This window comes from Panthera leo, chromosome A3 (genome assembly GCF_018350215.1).
Source record: "Panthera leo isolate Ple1 chromosome A3, P.leo_Ple1_pat1.1, whole genome shotgun sequence".
NCBI lineage: Eukaryota > Metazoa > Chordata > Mammalia > Carnivora > Felidae > Panthera > Panthera leo.
In genome coordinates this window covers 76,657,361-76,673,521 of record NC_056681.1, presented here as the reverse complement: position 1 = coordinate 76,673,521, position 16,161 = coordinate 76,657,361, and the positions used below count along the sequence as shown (strand labels likewise).

Genomic DNA, 16,161 nt, shown 5'->3' with positions numbered 1-16,161 from the left:
GGAGAGAGAGAATCCTAAGTAGGCTCCACACCCAGCATGGAGCCTGACTCGGGGCTTGATCTCAAGACCCTAGGATCATGACCTGAGCTGAAACCAAGAGTCCGACATTTAACCGACTGAACCACCCAGGTGCCCTGATTTTGTTTCTTTAGGATGGAGTCCCATAAGTGGAATTCTTGAGTCAAAAGATACCAACAGTTTTAAAAATCTTTATGCTTATTGACAATTGTTGGGCAAATTTTTTTTTAATTTTTTTAATGTTTATTTATTTTTGAGACAGAGACAGAGCATGAGCAGGGGAGGGGCAGAGAGAGAGGGAGACACAGAATCTGAAACAGGCTCCAGGATCCGAGCTGTCAGCACAGAGCCCGACACGGGGCTCGATCCCACGAACTGTGAGATCATAACCTGAGCCGAAGTCGGACGCCCAACTGACTCAGCCACCCAGGCGCCCCGGCAAATTCTTAAATCTATTTGAACACCAGTTTCTTAAATCATGAAATGTAAATAAGACACACCTGGAAAGATTGTTAAAAGTACTAGAAACAAAAGATCTCAAAAATAACTATTTACTACAAAGATTTTCTCATTTTTACTAAAGTGTGGATTTGCTCCTGGGGAAAATAATTATCAATATCCTGGATGAATTTTATTTTTCTGATTTCTAAATAAGATAATTGTCATTGTCAATGATGAAAACTATCTATGACTAGTACACTATGGTCAGGGTACAAATATTTACAACCACCAACAGCACCAGGCTCTTTCCACATATTTCCTCCTGTATCTCCACCTGCAATGGCTCATGTAACTTTGTGAGGCAGTGCTGATATCACAATATATAAACAAAGAAATCAAGGCTCAAAGATGAAGTAACTCACCCTAAGTCTCCCAGTTAAAAGGCAGCTTTACCCCACTTGAAGCTCATGTTTCTCCACGTGCTATGATATTAATCATGCACTGTGTGATGAGAAAGAGATTGTTCAAATAGGTCATAACAGGCTTCATCTTTAAAATGGCATCTGAATTAAGTCACGCCAAGATGAGGAAAAAAATCCAAAGGAGAACAAACACCAAGAACTAAAACCTTATAGTGGAAAATTACATTGATTCACTGAATAGCTGCCTTGTGGCAGCCACTGTCCCAGGTGAAAGATGTAGATTAAAAAGTCTCGATCAGCAAGAAGTTCATAAGCAGGTAAGACAGACAAGTAAGCAAAATTATCGTATCGATGTGATAACTATTATGTTTGAATTATGCCCAGGATGTCATAAGACTTGAAGGACAGATACCTAACCCAGTGTAAGAAAAGCTGCAACTTGCAGGATGAGTAAATATACACTAAGCAGAAAAGCATTCAAGTGAGAGCATTTTATGCAGAGAAAGTGGTATATACAAAGTTGTGAAGGTGAAATAGACCACGACCCATCCTCCAAGGTGCTACAGGTTCAGAATTTCTGGAGCCCAAATGGGTTTAAAGAGATAGCATAAAATGATGCTGGAATGCTACCAGAGCCAGACCACAGTGGTTCTTTTTTGCTATGGCAGAGGCTTGAACTTTATCTTGAAAATGACTCGTTCCTTTATGGATATTGCTAAATTCTTTATTAGAATTACTTCTGCAACAATGGTGCCAATAACAGAAACTGATGCCTAACATTCATGCTTTATATTAATAATCTAATTCTTAAAACAATGCTATGAGATGAATATCATTATTATTATGTGCCAATCATTGTGTTAGTCTCTACTGATAGAACAGTGAGCACGAATGTCATAGATATTAAATAGAGAAAGTTATATTCAGATTTGCATTTTAAATGATCATTTTAGCAGGGATTTGGAGGATGACATTGAAAAGGCTACCTGGCAAGTTGAAACTGGTTATAAAATATCTACTGTATGCAGACAAGATATTATGAAGACTGGATTTAAGGCAGAAGAGGTAGAACTGAAAAAGAGGGAATAGATTTGAGAGCTACTTAAAAGCACGCCATGGTTACCAATTAGATATGGAAGATCAGGTGACAGGAAGAATCTGGGATGTCAACCAGGTTCTGGCTTTCGCTTCTGGGTGGAGGTAATCCTGTTCTCTGAAACGGACAGAACAAGAGGAAGAACAGATTTTATACAGGAAGGTCATCTCTTCAGACTAGAAATGCAGATTTCAGAGCCATAGTTTAAAGGCAGTATATCCACAGACATGGATATGAATGAAATCACGAATATAGGAAAAGCAAGAGGAGAAGAGGGATGATAATGAACTCTAACAACAGTTTAAGAAGCTATGGACAAATCATTAGGAGTGCTGGTATATGTATGGCAGAGATCTAAAGCTGAGAGGGAACAATGTATATTTGGAGTTATCTACATGTAAATGGAAGTTGAACCTGTATGTGAAAATAAACTCCCTAAAAGAAAGATTATCAATTGAGTAGGGGAGGATAAAGATGAAATCAAGGAAGGTATCTACCTATACTCTGTATGTACAGAAGACCTTCCTAATGAAGATATGATAGTCTTCCAGAATATAAGAAAATATGAAAAGAACATTTCAAAGGGCAGAATATGGCTTTGGGTTGATCTAATTATACTCTCAGCCTCCCTTATTTCCTTCCAGATCATATCACCCAAAAGCAAGAGAGCCAGTTCTAGCCAAATGCCACAACCTTGACCTTGGAAAAGCATGAAAATAACTGATGGGCATGAAGAATCAAATGCCTAGTCTTCTAACCAAAAATCACTAACCAACTATAGACTCCATTTCTAGGCTCATCTAAATTTCTAGCCTAAATACCCATTTCTTTATATTCCTTTTGATATGCAAAGCAACTAGCTAAAGATTTTAATTGACATTTTCAAGAACAAGTCATTGAATCTCACTTGAAGTCTTCAAATTGAACTGATATGTGGAAAATTAATCCTGTGGAAACTAGAAAAGCTGTTTTACATGTGACATGGAGAAAAGACAATCTCAGCTTCACTTGGGCTGAGGGGGAAAAAAACTTTTTCTATCATAAGTTTCTCCAATTTAAGGAGAGATAATGGGTTGGAAACCATTTCCACAATTGCTTCTAATGCTATTACTGCCTGAGAAATAATACACCAAGACACTCCTGGCTGTTAGATATGCTTTGTTAATATACTATTCTAAAGTGAAAATGTTTAGGGTTCATCAATTATAAAGGAATAAACTTCTACCTTGTTGATGGTGAAACCAAATATACTTTAGATAGATAGATAGATAGATAGATAGATAGAGATTGAGATATGTGGATATATATATCTATATATATACATATATTTGGTTATATACATACATATAAACAATACTTATGCTGTATAAACAATCTTTTTTCTCTACTTTAGAGCAGAAGTACTGTATGGAGATAGTAATCAACTGTAATTATTGCTTTTGAAAACTCAAGCTTTAAAACCCACAAAATACTTTAAAAATAAATGCAGGAAGCTTCATAAAATACATTTTCTCAATTCAACAAAGAAAAAAAAAATCAAACCAGTTAGGACACTCAAGTGTTATTTGCAGCAATCATGATAAGTCAATTTGGGCTTAAACCATGATTGTTATAAACACTCACAAAACATATTATTTACCAGATGGCAATCTTACTCAAGCAAACATATAAAACTTATGTTTCATTATTATCAAATAAGGATGAACTTGCCACTGGGATAACCTCCGGTAGTTAAACAAACACATCTCCGCAAAATGAGTGCCATGGTTTCTATCATTGGATAAGTATATAGAGTAAAGGAATCATCTTAATATTTAGCAGCACAAGCTTACATTCAAGAACCAAAGCATACAGCTAAAAACATACACATGAAAGATGTCACATTCATGTCTGTGCTTAGACTTGTGTTTTCAGTTTCTTAGCAAAATGCTATTGCATTTTAGTATTTAGAAAAGGAACAGTCTGAAATTATGACCTAAGCTAAAACATCTGTATTGGATAATTATTAGTTGATATTATGCAATGTATAAAGCAATCCTAAGACTTTCTTGTTACTGCCCCCTCCACCAAATACAATATCAGAATCTATCAGACTCTAACTCTGGTGGAATGCACACTGTAAGAGTTGTACTAGGCACCTGGGTGGCTCAGCAGGTTAAGCGTCTGACTCTTGATTTCGGCTCAGGTCAGGATCTCATGGTTCATGAGTTAGAGCCCCTGTCACGCTCTGCACTGACATTAGAGTCTGCTTGGGATTCTCTCTCTCTCTCTCTCTCTCTCTCTCTCTCTCTCTCTCTCCCTCCATCCCTCCCTCCTTCCCTCCCTCTCCATGTCTCTCTGCCCTTCCCCTGTGTGCTCTCTCAAAATAAATAAATAAAACCTTAAAAATAAAGAGTTGTACTTTATGAGTTATAATATCACAGACTAATGGCGGGATACTAAAGGTCTATTTGTGAGGAATACCAGATTATTATATCAGTGTGTGTGTCTGTGTGTGTGTGTGTGTGTGTGCGCGCACGCACACACGTGTGTCCACGCTCACACACATGCACTAGTCTGGTTGAAAAGTGATCCTTTTTGTAACTGAAAATCATATAAATTTTAAAATAGTTTCAAAGTTAGTTTTTTATTGTGCTACAATGAAAATGAAATGAGGATTGAAAGCTTCCTTTGCTTATGTGTTTCTTGGTCACAGGCAATACTCTCAAACAAGCTGTTACTCAGAAACTCCATTGTAATATGAGGCGGACACTCCTTGAACTTATACAAGCATGGTGAAAGTTCAGAGGTATTAGGACATAGGGAGCCATGGAAATAGAGACCATGGACAAAAACTGAGACCACGGACAGAAATATCAGGACTCTGAAACAGAAGTGATGGATCTTTCATCCCCTCATTAGGTCTGCAAGGCCAAAACCCAAGCACTATGGAATGACCGACTATAGAGCATTTATGCCCAACAGGACAATAAAAAAAAGTCCAGATTGTCCACCCACCCACCCCCACTCTGCTACCTCACTGGTTGCAATACCTTGTGCTGAAAAATCCTGAGTTAGTGGCTATAGCAGAAGTTGGTAAACTATCTGCTTTCTGAATACAAACACAGCTCTTCCACATGAAGATAACATAAGTAAAGAAACAAATTCTGGGTTTTGACAAGTTAAATGGCTATCTGAAATTAGAAAAGTGTTCTGAAGACTTTCCTCTTCCCCACACTGTTCTCTAAAACTAATAGGTAAGGGCAGGGACTTCTCATTGGATTGCATCAAGGCGAAAGACAATCTCTCTCCATAGAGGAGTAAGCAGGCACTTCACCTGGCAGAACATTTCACCATTAGAAGGAAAGATTGCCTTTAGATTCCAACTTCCTTGAGGGTCGAGTCTCTTTCTCTGTTACTTTCTGAATTGCACCTAAAACACTAAGGACTTTCAAAGAATATTGGTTTGTGACAGACAAAATGGATCACTTACACTGTACATCAGTACCAAAAACTTTAATGCACTCAAACAAGGTCATTTCATCGTTACCAAGGAGCCAAAGAAAAGAAAACTAGAGAGAGAGAACCTTTTTGACAGTTGTTCCTTTACAAGTACTCTACTAACATGGACCAAAACTGAACGACGATTCCAGAAAAAACAACAACAGAAGTATGTGATGTGCTCACAACCTCTACTAACCTGATAAATTTACTTGGGGTATATTCTTCTTCATAAGATCTATTAGGCGCATTTCTAGCTACTTAGAAAAAAGGTAAATGACCCAGGCAGGACATGTGGCATCACAACCAAAGACCAATTTTTAAGTGGCTATTTTATATACGTAATTGAAATGTATACTACTGTTGGTCTTTCTTCTTTCCCCTGTATTTAACTGCTGGTGCAAATATTTATAAAACTGATAACACAATTGTAGCACCTAATAAAGACTTCTATTATTCATTGGTATTATAAACATATTTCCTTTATATAATTAGTGTAGCTTCATTACAAAACCATTTGGAAAGCCATCTCCCATAATTCCTCCACCCTAATACAGTTCTTCTCAGTTCTTCTCTCTTTCCGAAGGTGATGAATATGTCACATGAGAAAATAGTTTTTAGCCCTCACTTACCAGCCTACCAGCAGTCACAAAGCCACTCTCCTTCTAGTAACAGGGCAATAGGAAATTCTCTTTGAGATAAACACCAGAAGATCTGTTTTTAATAATGAGCCATCTTCATATAATTGCCCAATGAGTGCAATCATTTCGATAATTCTAACTGAATTTTCTCAATTGCAAAGACTGATATTTCTTATCAAAATGAAAAAAAAAATCATTTTATGGCTACAGAGAAGGAGAAATTGAACTTCTTTCCCTACACACTTTACTCCCTTGTGGACAGAAGGGATACAGTGAACAGTGTTTCTCTCTGTTAATGTGGCTTGAATTGCTGCAGTACATTCGAACAGGCTCTCTCCAGAAGACCGCTGGGAAATATCATCTATATACATTGTGCCACCCATTCTCATATACATCCCTCAGTGCCCCTGGTTAATAATGTGATATTTCCCTAGATAATGAAAGGCACAGAACCATGACCCTTTTAAGCAGAAGGATGGCATGACAATGTAAGTTCTGATCTGCCATGAAGGTAGGATACAGTAGCCTTTCCTCTGCTGCAAATTCAACTATGTACGTGGTTAGTCTCTATTAGTCAAAATCTCAATGCCATCTCTGAGCTTTGCCAGGTGATTCTCTGCTGGTATTGAAACTGTCAGTGCTCTGAAGAGTCTGAGTGTGGGGGGTTCTTTGATATTTCCTATCTCCATCAGTGAAAGAGGAATAGCACATGGGAATAAGAGTACAAGGATCCAGACTCTAACTTCATAGCAGGCTACCTTCTCTTGCCAAACCTCAACTTCCTCATCTGAGAAGGGGGTTGGGGAGTGGAATACTAATGCTCATTTCCTGAGGTTGTCATAGGAATCTGAGACAATGTAGCCTTAAGTATTGTATACATTCTTGAGAATAGTGTACACTTCTATTATTGAGAATATAATTATGATTTATTAATGTTAGCACACCAGGTTAGGGCTATTGTTTTCTTGGCATGTTTAGAACTAGAAAAATAAGAAGATAATTCCTATTGATCTCATAACAAGCACAGAAATATAAAGCTGAAAAAACAGCCACTTATAATTAAGTGGCTCTGTTCTCTCTAATTTTTAGAGTACAATACAATATTGTAACTCTTTACTTTTATTAACTGCCAAAATCAATCTCAGAACCCATTTTCCCAATACTCTGGAATAAAAAGGACAGGATTTTTTTTCCTTAGACACACAGATGCAGTTTCATCTACATGCATGCATTTCAGAGGCATTATTTAAGCCATAGTGCATACAATGAACAAACTGTAATCATATCTTTGTCCCAACTCAATTACAAAATGAACTCATAACTTAGAGCCCCGCAATAAATATCTATTTCCAATTTTAGGCTGATCATTAAATATGGTTCACACTAGGAATCTGTTAAATGAAAGAATGTTAAAATTCACTTGCATCACTTAGAGCATATTGATTCTGATGACTATTAATCCACATAAAACAAGTGGTACATCAACAGAGACAACAGCATTTCAGGAAAATTCCACTCAACTCTCATAAATTGCTATGTTCCCTTCAGTTCTATACATTCTCTCTCTCTTTCTCTCCTCACTCTGTTAACCTTTTGTCAGTGGTACCCCTTCTTTTCCTCCAAATCCTACTCCCGGGAAAGAAGGAGAATAAATCATTCTTACACAGATATACTTAGTGATAAGGCTTCAAAAATTATAAGCCCCAGGAGCAATTGCTTTATCAATCTAGTCAAACTATCCTTTAAATAGCAACTCCTGAAAAAACATATATATACCTGTTTTGAGATGCTGGGAACTCTGTTATTTTAAATGAGTCATTTGTTCTTTAAAATTATTCTTCTTGGGGTGCCTGGGTGGCTCAGTCAGTTAAGCGTCCAACTTTGGCTCAGGTCATGATCTCATGGTTCATGAATTCGAGCCCCATGTTGGGCTCAGAGCCTGGAGCCTGCTTCAAATTCTGTGCGTGTCTCTCTCTGCCCCTCCCCTGCTTGTGCTCTTTCTCTCTCTGTCTCTCAAAAATAAACAAATATTAAAAATTAAAAAAAAATTCTTCATCTCTGAAATAAGAAGACTGAACTATATGGAATTTCTAATATTCAACTACCTTTTAAATCTAAAAAAAAATGGCAATTTGATATGGTTCAATTCAGTAGATTTGAAGTCAGAAACACAAATACTTTGATAGGCTGGGTGGGTGGCATAAATGTGTCAAGAAGTTGGTTGCAAAAAACTAGGCAGTATTGGAGTCTACAGGAACCTGAAAAACACATGCCTCATTTGAAGAGATTTAGACCTGAAAACAAACAAAATCATTATGGCAGTCAAATTAAGCAATGCCAAGGTAAAAGCTGGTGAACTACCAGTTTGTGAATGCCAAACTACAGGATTATGGAGATTCCCCCCAGCCCCAGCTTTCTATGATTCCATGAAGCACATTGGCTAAGGAAGAGGAGTTCTAAAAAATTATCTTTTCTCCTCCACAACCACTGTGACATCATTAAGCAGCTATGTTAAAAGGTAATAACTCCAACAAACATTCTGCTACTGCCCCTGTAAAGACAAGCTCTCAAGCAAGAGCTACCATGATTAGGAAACAAGAAAGAAAGAAAATGACAAGTCAACATGAATGAAAAAGGAAAGTCAATAAACTGCCAAATTTTCACTGTGACAAATACAGACCTTGTGGAACTCTGCTTTACCTTCTCCATTCTAGAAAATGACACACTTCTCATGAGTGAGCATAAAAAATAAGTGAGGCAACTCTGTAACGCATTACATACTGAGTATAAAGACAGCACAAATTAGCACTGTGAATTTTAAAAACAGGAAGAAAACAAACCAAAGGTTTTCTTCCACTATTGTCTCATATATATTGTCCAAGAAGAGCTTCACTTCCCCATTCTAGCATCTGCTAGACAACAGACAGAAAATCCAAGCTACACAAAAATGCAAAAGCCACCATGTGAGTTTGGTTAGGTTAAATGCATACTCATAATGGGTTATAGGTTTAAAAAATCAATTTTACCCACTTGAGTCAACTGTGGAAGTCTTAATATTGACCATGTTCACTCAACTGTCTGCCACATATATCTTGTGGCTATTTCAGGGCTTATTTATAAATGGTATGTATATAACACCCTGTCTTTAAAAAAAAAAGTAGTTTAAAAAATCTTTTGCATTTCTCTTCTCTTTAATGGGGAAATGCCACTAGATCAAAATGTATGTATGTGTATGTAGATCTTTATGAGAACATATTCTGATTACAGGTACAACTATCATAAGCAGTACAAAGGAGTATTTAAAGGTGTATTTCTTACAATTAAAACATAATATACTTCAAAGTTTTACAAAAGTAATGAGAAACATATTTCTTCTTCCGAAGAATCTGAAGAATTCTGAAGAATCTCAAACTCCTGAGATTTTGCAAGTAACTGTATCTGGGATCTGATTCCATTTCAGAACATATATATATATATATGGTAATTTTTTATCTAAGGACTTGAACACTAGAATTATACAACACTGATAAAGTGTGGTAAATTTTTAACATGTTTTTGCTAATAAGATAGACAAAGGAGATGCTATTGAGGTGCATGGTAAAGTTAAAAAAAAAGTTCGTTTTTGATTCCTTGGTTACATTTTTAAGTATACTCGATATCAAATGTCCAAACAAAATAATATATTTGTTTGGGTCTTCTTGCTGTTAAGCATGGGTGCTTATAAAATATGGATGTCTAGAATCTACACATTCTGCAGAATCACTGCAATCTGGTTTAAAACATTCCTGCAAGGTTTGTAGTAAGATTTATGATAGTGATTAATTACTGCCTTATAGTTTCAAGCATCATGCTTTATGAAGAAAAGCATGTATCTATTCATAGGGAAATAATAATACTTTACAAAATAGCCATTTTTATAGGCAAAACAGTGGATTCATCCAATCAGATAGATGATTATCAGTATGAAATATCTTTGACATAACTAACTTAAAATCATTATAGAACATTAATGGTATAAACCCCTACACCTCTCTTGGACCTTCTTACAACTATCTCAAACAGCCATAAAAATGAGTGAAATCTTGCCATTTGCAATAATATGGATGGAACTAGAGGGTATAATGCTAAGCGAAATAAGTCAGCCAGGCAAAGACAAGTACCATATGATCTCACTCACTTGTGGCATTTAAGAAACAAAACAACAGCCAAAGGGGGAAAAAAAGAGATAATAAAAAAAACCCAGATTTTTAAATATAGATAACAAACTAGTGGTTGTCAAGGGGGAGGCGGGTAGGGGGATGGGTGAAATAGGTGATGGGGATTGACAGTACACTTAAGATGAGCACTGAGTAATGTACAGAATTGCTGAACCACTCTATTGTACACGTGAATTATAACACTCTATGTCAAGTATACTGGAATTTAAAAAATAAATTAACATTTTTTTAAAACATGGGGTAGTTTAACCATGGGTTATAAGCTGTCAAAATATATAATATATGAGACAAAAAAAAAGATAATGTTGAAAATTTCATAGATTTGGAAAATCTCAGGGTAGGAAAACCTACCAGCAGATGGAAAGTCCAGTGCTTACAGAGAACAGGGAAGGAATGAGCTTGTGAGAACTGGACTGTGCTGGTTTGTGACAACAGGAGATCCTATGTGCCATCTCCAGGGACAACGGCTACTTTCCTCTGGCAGGCTTGTCATTTATAAAGGTTAGTATCCCACTGTCAGTTCTAGTTTTTCAAGAAAAGCTGGAAATCTAAATCTTGTGAATTCTCCCAACTTTTAAGTGTTGGCAACTAGTTCAAGATTATAAAGCCCAAAAGGGACAGACAAAACCTATCTGGAGACCATAGCCTGCTTCTGGGTCACAGGATAACAAGCTGTGTATAATAAGCTCCTTATTCCAGGCTTCTGACTTGCATCTCTTATTAACACATTCCTGCCAGGTTGTTCTTCCTGGGTTCAAACACTTCTAACTATGAAGAATTCAGTACTCCTCAAGCCAGAGTCCATATTTTGGACAGCTCTTCCTTATACTGCATCAACACATACTTGTCATTGTTGTTTCAAGGGCCATCCCTCAGCACCACATAAACTTCCTTCAACAAGAAAATTTTTTCAATACTTTAAGATATAACAAACAATATATATCTGGATGAATAAATAATTTTAAACATTTCCAAATATAAAAATATATGTATGTCTCTCACTATTTAGGGATGTCTTTTTAGATACCAGACCAATTTTCCTTCATGTGATTTAATAACAAAAATCAAAAACAGAAATAATATCAGACCAGGTGTTAGAAAACATGAGGCATACTGTTAAGGGAGATCTTGCCAGTGGCTCAGAAAAAGAGAGGAGACAAGGACCTTGTCGGAGTCTGACACAATCAATATTCTACGTCCTCCCAATCGCGGACCATGATGAGCTCATTTCTATACTCAGGTCAGCACATCAATGTTTGTGGACAATGGCCCTGTCCATTTCCTCACATATATAATTTGAAATACTACATCCCACTCCCTTATCCTCAATCAATTCCTCTTACATGTACATCCAATTCAACATTCCACTTCTGGTTTCCAATCCTCCGTGGGCCTGCAGCCGCCTACCCCACATCCTTTCCCTCTCACTGATCTCTTCAAACCACTTTCCCTTCCTGCTTTTTCCACAGAAACTTGCTCCTTTCCTTGCTTACCTTTTGAACAGCCTTCCAATAAGTCTCCATTATGGCAACTCTACATTTATTACCATTTCTCAGTTGCCCATCCCCCAAATATTGTTCCACACAAAAGACTGCCAGTGATAATTATTGGAGATGCTTTAGAAAATAGTTGTGTAATACTATTCATTTGCCACCTGTATTTAGCTGTTGAGAAATCCACGTTGAAAATTAACAGCATTGTGCTTTCTTTTTCTTTCTTTTTATTTTTTTCTCAGACATGTGAAAATGTGATTTTGTGACAGTTTTGTTAGGGGTGAGAATATTGCCTTCCTTTCCCCTTCATGCAATGGTCTCTAGTGTCAACAATGTCTATGAAGTGAGTAAAGGCTCTTGAATTACAACAGATATATCACTTCTTTTTTAATCAAGGGAAGAAGGATAAGATGAAATCTCCCTCAAGTGCTAAAAAGATAGCAGTTTATTTAATGAAAGTATTTGCACTCCTCACTAATTACTTAGTTGTGTCACACTGATACCAGCACGCAACCTTATATCTTTCAACCATCTTCAATATATAATTAATTTAAATTCATAAAGAAATGTAGGTTTAAATCAGAAACATGCTTCAGCAATTGGGAATATAATATCTTTCAACTTTATCACTTTTTTAAATGGAAATAAAAAAAACAACAACTCTTCTTTAGGCAAAGAACATTTATACAACTGGGTATATATTTTCACCATAAATATAACATGACTGCCCTCATCTGATTGAAGTTTTGTACCAGAAAAAGTATCCCATTATCCACCTATTTTACCAGGAAGAAAGGAATTTTACTAAAGGAAAAATAGACTGAAGAGTTTAAGACAAAGAACTTTTATCTTTCCCAAATTCAGTAATGGAATATTTTCTTGCCCAGATACTTTTCTGAATTTTCCATATCCCCAAAGGAATTCTCTATTTTCTCTTTCTTTCTTTCAACCAATATTTACTGAATGCCTTCTATATGTAAAGAACTCTACCAGACATAGGGTGAAAGGAGAAAACAATATAAAATGGACTTCTATTTTCATGGATATTATCATCCCACTGGGATAGCAAAATATTATATGACTCTTACCTAAGTTAACTATTTAGTTACACTCATGATGTGCTGGGTGAAGGAGGTTGGTAGAGTATAATAAGGGCAAATAGCAGAAGGACCTGCAAGGTCATAAAATGTTTTCCGTAGGAAGTGAAAAAGCAACAATTAATATTTTAGCATGTGAAGGAGGATGGGGAGTTCCAAGGTGTGGGAACAGAGCATGTGAAGGCTCTCAGCCAGGAAGGAACATGGGTACTAAAGAGTCTAGGAGTCATAGAATGAGCAGGAGAGAGGTTCAAGCTGGGAATAGAGGCATATTACCCATCATGTAGGGCTTGAGACTGTGTTAAGAATTCTGATTTTTAGTTTTAGAGCAGTGGGAAGGTAACTAAACAGATGGAAAGCAAATCTACTTATTAGATTTATAAAGGTATATGGAAATATCAGGTAAGAGAACATGTGGTCAAGGGAAAGAGATCATGGTAGCTTTATCTAGAACAATGAGACTACAGAAGGAGAGAAACAAACAGAGCCAAAAAGAAATTTAGGAGGTAAGACCAATAGAACATGGTGGATATTGTTTGGAGATGGGAGCTGAGAGACAGAATGCAAAGTTGCCATAGGAAAAGTATAAGATTTTGTTTAGGGTAGAAAGGATGATGAGTTCATTTTTTGAGAGACTGTGTTTGCTCATGAAACGTGTTGGAGGTCAGGAGGTCTTCATATGAGTGTAAAGGGAAATCTGTGCTGGAGATACACAATAATAAGTCGTCACTGTAGTGATTCTATAACACAGAACATATTTAAAACCACAAACATAAATAAAACTTCCTGGGGGAGAAACATAGCCTGCAAAGACAAGAGGGACAAGGGCAAAGCTATGAAACTCTCAAACATTTAAAGATTAAGAAAAAAGAGCAAGTTGACAAAGGCAATTGAGTAGAAGTAGCCAGACTCATAGAAGAAAAGACACACGATGTGGTGTCATAAACTAAGGGAAGAGCATGTTTGTTCATTTAGCAGAACAACATCAAATGATGCTGACAGGTCACAAAAGTAAAGGCTAAGAATGCATATAGGTTATTGTCAACCCTTCTGAGAGCTGCTTTGGTTCAATGATGGAAACCCAAGTAGAGTGCATCGAGGGGTAAGGAAATAAAGACATTGTAGAAAAAAATTAGAAACTTGACTTTCATATAATACCTTGGCCATATCTGAGAGTGTCCTAAGATTGAATACCCAGGGGAAAACAAAAACTGCCATGTCACACATTGTCATAGACACACAGTCTCCCAATTCCCATCTCCCAATGCCTCTACCAGTCAGCAGAAAACACCTATTTCAATTATCCATTCCAACTTTGTGCCCATTCATTCTCTCCCAACTGTAACTCCTCACACTTCAAACATCCTGAGCAAGGGTAGACTCAGTTGGCAAGTTGTAGGCAGGGGATGCTTTATAATACAATTGTTCATACGTATTCCAGAGACACATTTAACTCATGAGCCTTCCAGTTCAAAAGACTGATGGCTGATAATTTCTTAAGAAAAGGCGGAAGGACTTGATTTTTTAATGTAATAGGGAGTTAAATAAAAAATGTCACTGTTCACTTGTGCTACCTCAACCATAACTGTACTGCATTGAAATTGTCCTTATCTATTCAATAACTAACTGTATCTTGTCATGTAAAAGCTCTGACATGACAATTAACATCTCTGTTATTCTGCAAGTAAAATTAAATCGCTCACTAGTAAAATAGAATAAAGACAACCGGAAAAGGCAGATATGCCACCTATCTTTTTACCCCCATTCAAACCCTGTGTGTCTTTTTCTCTATAACTTACAGGGCAAGGGGTAGGAAAAAGACATTTGTCCCACGATGTAACAGAGGATTCACCCACCAAATTACGTGTCAAAGCAGATTCTGACCTATAAAGTTAACCTGGTGTATTGGAAAAAGATAAGTATAGGCAAACATTACACACTGAACCCAGCACATTCACCTTGCCAAAAGCCCCTCCTGTATCCTTACTGGAACATCTGCAAAGATTAACTAAGGTGATGATGACACCAAAACTATCATGTGTTCAGGACCTACCTGTGCCAGGCACTGGAATAGATGTATTATGCACATTCTCTCCACAGGTGATCAGTTGGTATTTCCATTCTCATTTTTCAGATATGGCTAAACGAGGGAAGTTAAACAATTTGCCCAGAGTCAGCCAACCATTAAGCAGATAATGGCTAAAAGTGACAGTCTTTCCATTACATCATGCTGCTTTCCTAAATGAAAGTGATTTTCAAACTGAAGAACTAAATCAATGAGAATTATTAAATTAAATACATATTAGAATCCATGGGAGGACTGTATAGTGTCAGGGTCAGGAGAGGAGAATGGACTCAGAACCATTCCTTGAGTTCAAGGCCCAGCTTTGTTTCTTACTAGGTATGTGACTGTGTGACTTTGACAATTGGGTGAGTTATTCAACCTCTTTGTGCCTCAATCTCCTCATCTGTAAAATGGTGCCAGCACTGTGCCAAACTTATAGCTCTTGCGAGGATTAAAGGAATATGTATATATAGAGAGAGAGAGAAAAAAAACTCATATTAGTAGTAGGTACATCTAGTTTCATTGGTCACCAGTTAAGATTCCAATAAGGATTCATTAGTTTTGCAAAAGGAAAAAAAAAAAACAAAAAAAAAACCTCTCCATTCATTCTGTGCAGTTAAAATAACCACATAGACCAGTAATTTCCAACTCCACCTGTGCATCCAAATCACTTCCAAAGCTAGAAATGTTGCCCCTAACTCCAAAGTATCTGACTGAGTTGGTCTACGGTGAGGCTTTGGAATGTGAATTTTAGCACTCTTCACCTGCTTCACCACCATGGCTGAGAACTGTTGATGTAACATCGAAAGATATCCACTTTCATTGCAATGTGAAAAAAAATCAGACTAAAATAGCATGTTCCCTTTCTTTCCTTAAAAAATTCAAGACTGTTATCCACTTAAATGTTAACAGCATTTATCTCTGGGTGGTGGAAGTGTGGGTAATATTTACTTTCATTTTATTTTTTACGAAATCTTTAAATTCTTGCAATTCATAGATATATTCATTCCACATAACTGTTGTGGTACCATGCCCTTGGCACTATTTTAGGCACTGAAGATATGACCCGGAACAAAACAAAGTCTCTGTGCTTGTGGGCTTACAGTGGGTGGGGAAGGCAAGGGATAAACAAAAATAGAATAGGAGGTCAGCAAGTGGCGCATACAATGAAAGAAATTAGAAGCAGAGAAA

The 16,161-nt window shown here is 36.8% G+C and overlaps 1 long non-coding RNA gene across 1 annotated transcript; it reads left to right on the top strand.

The window, feature by feature from the left end:
• Positions 1-929: 929 nt before the first annotated feature.
• LOC122216077 lies at positions 930-5,917 on the top strand. Its single transcript, XR_006200689.1, has 2 exons — positions 930-1,198; positions 4,673-5,917. It is a non-coding gene; the product is annotated as an uncharacterized LOC122216077 (long non-coding RNA).
• The last annotated feature ends 10,244 nt before the right edge of the window (positions 5,918-16,161 follow it).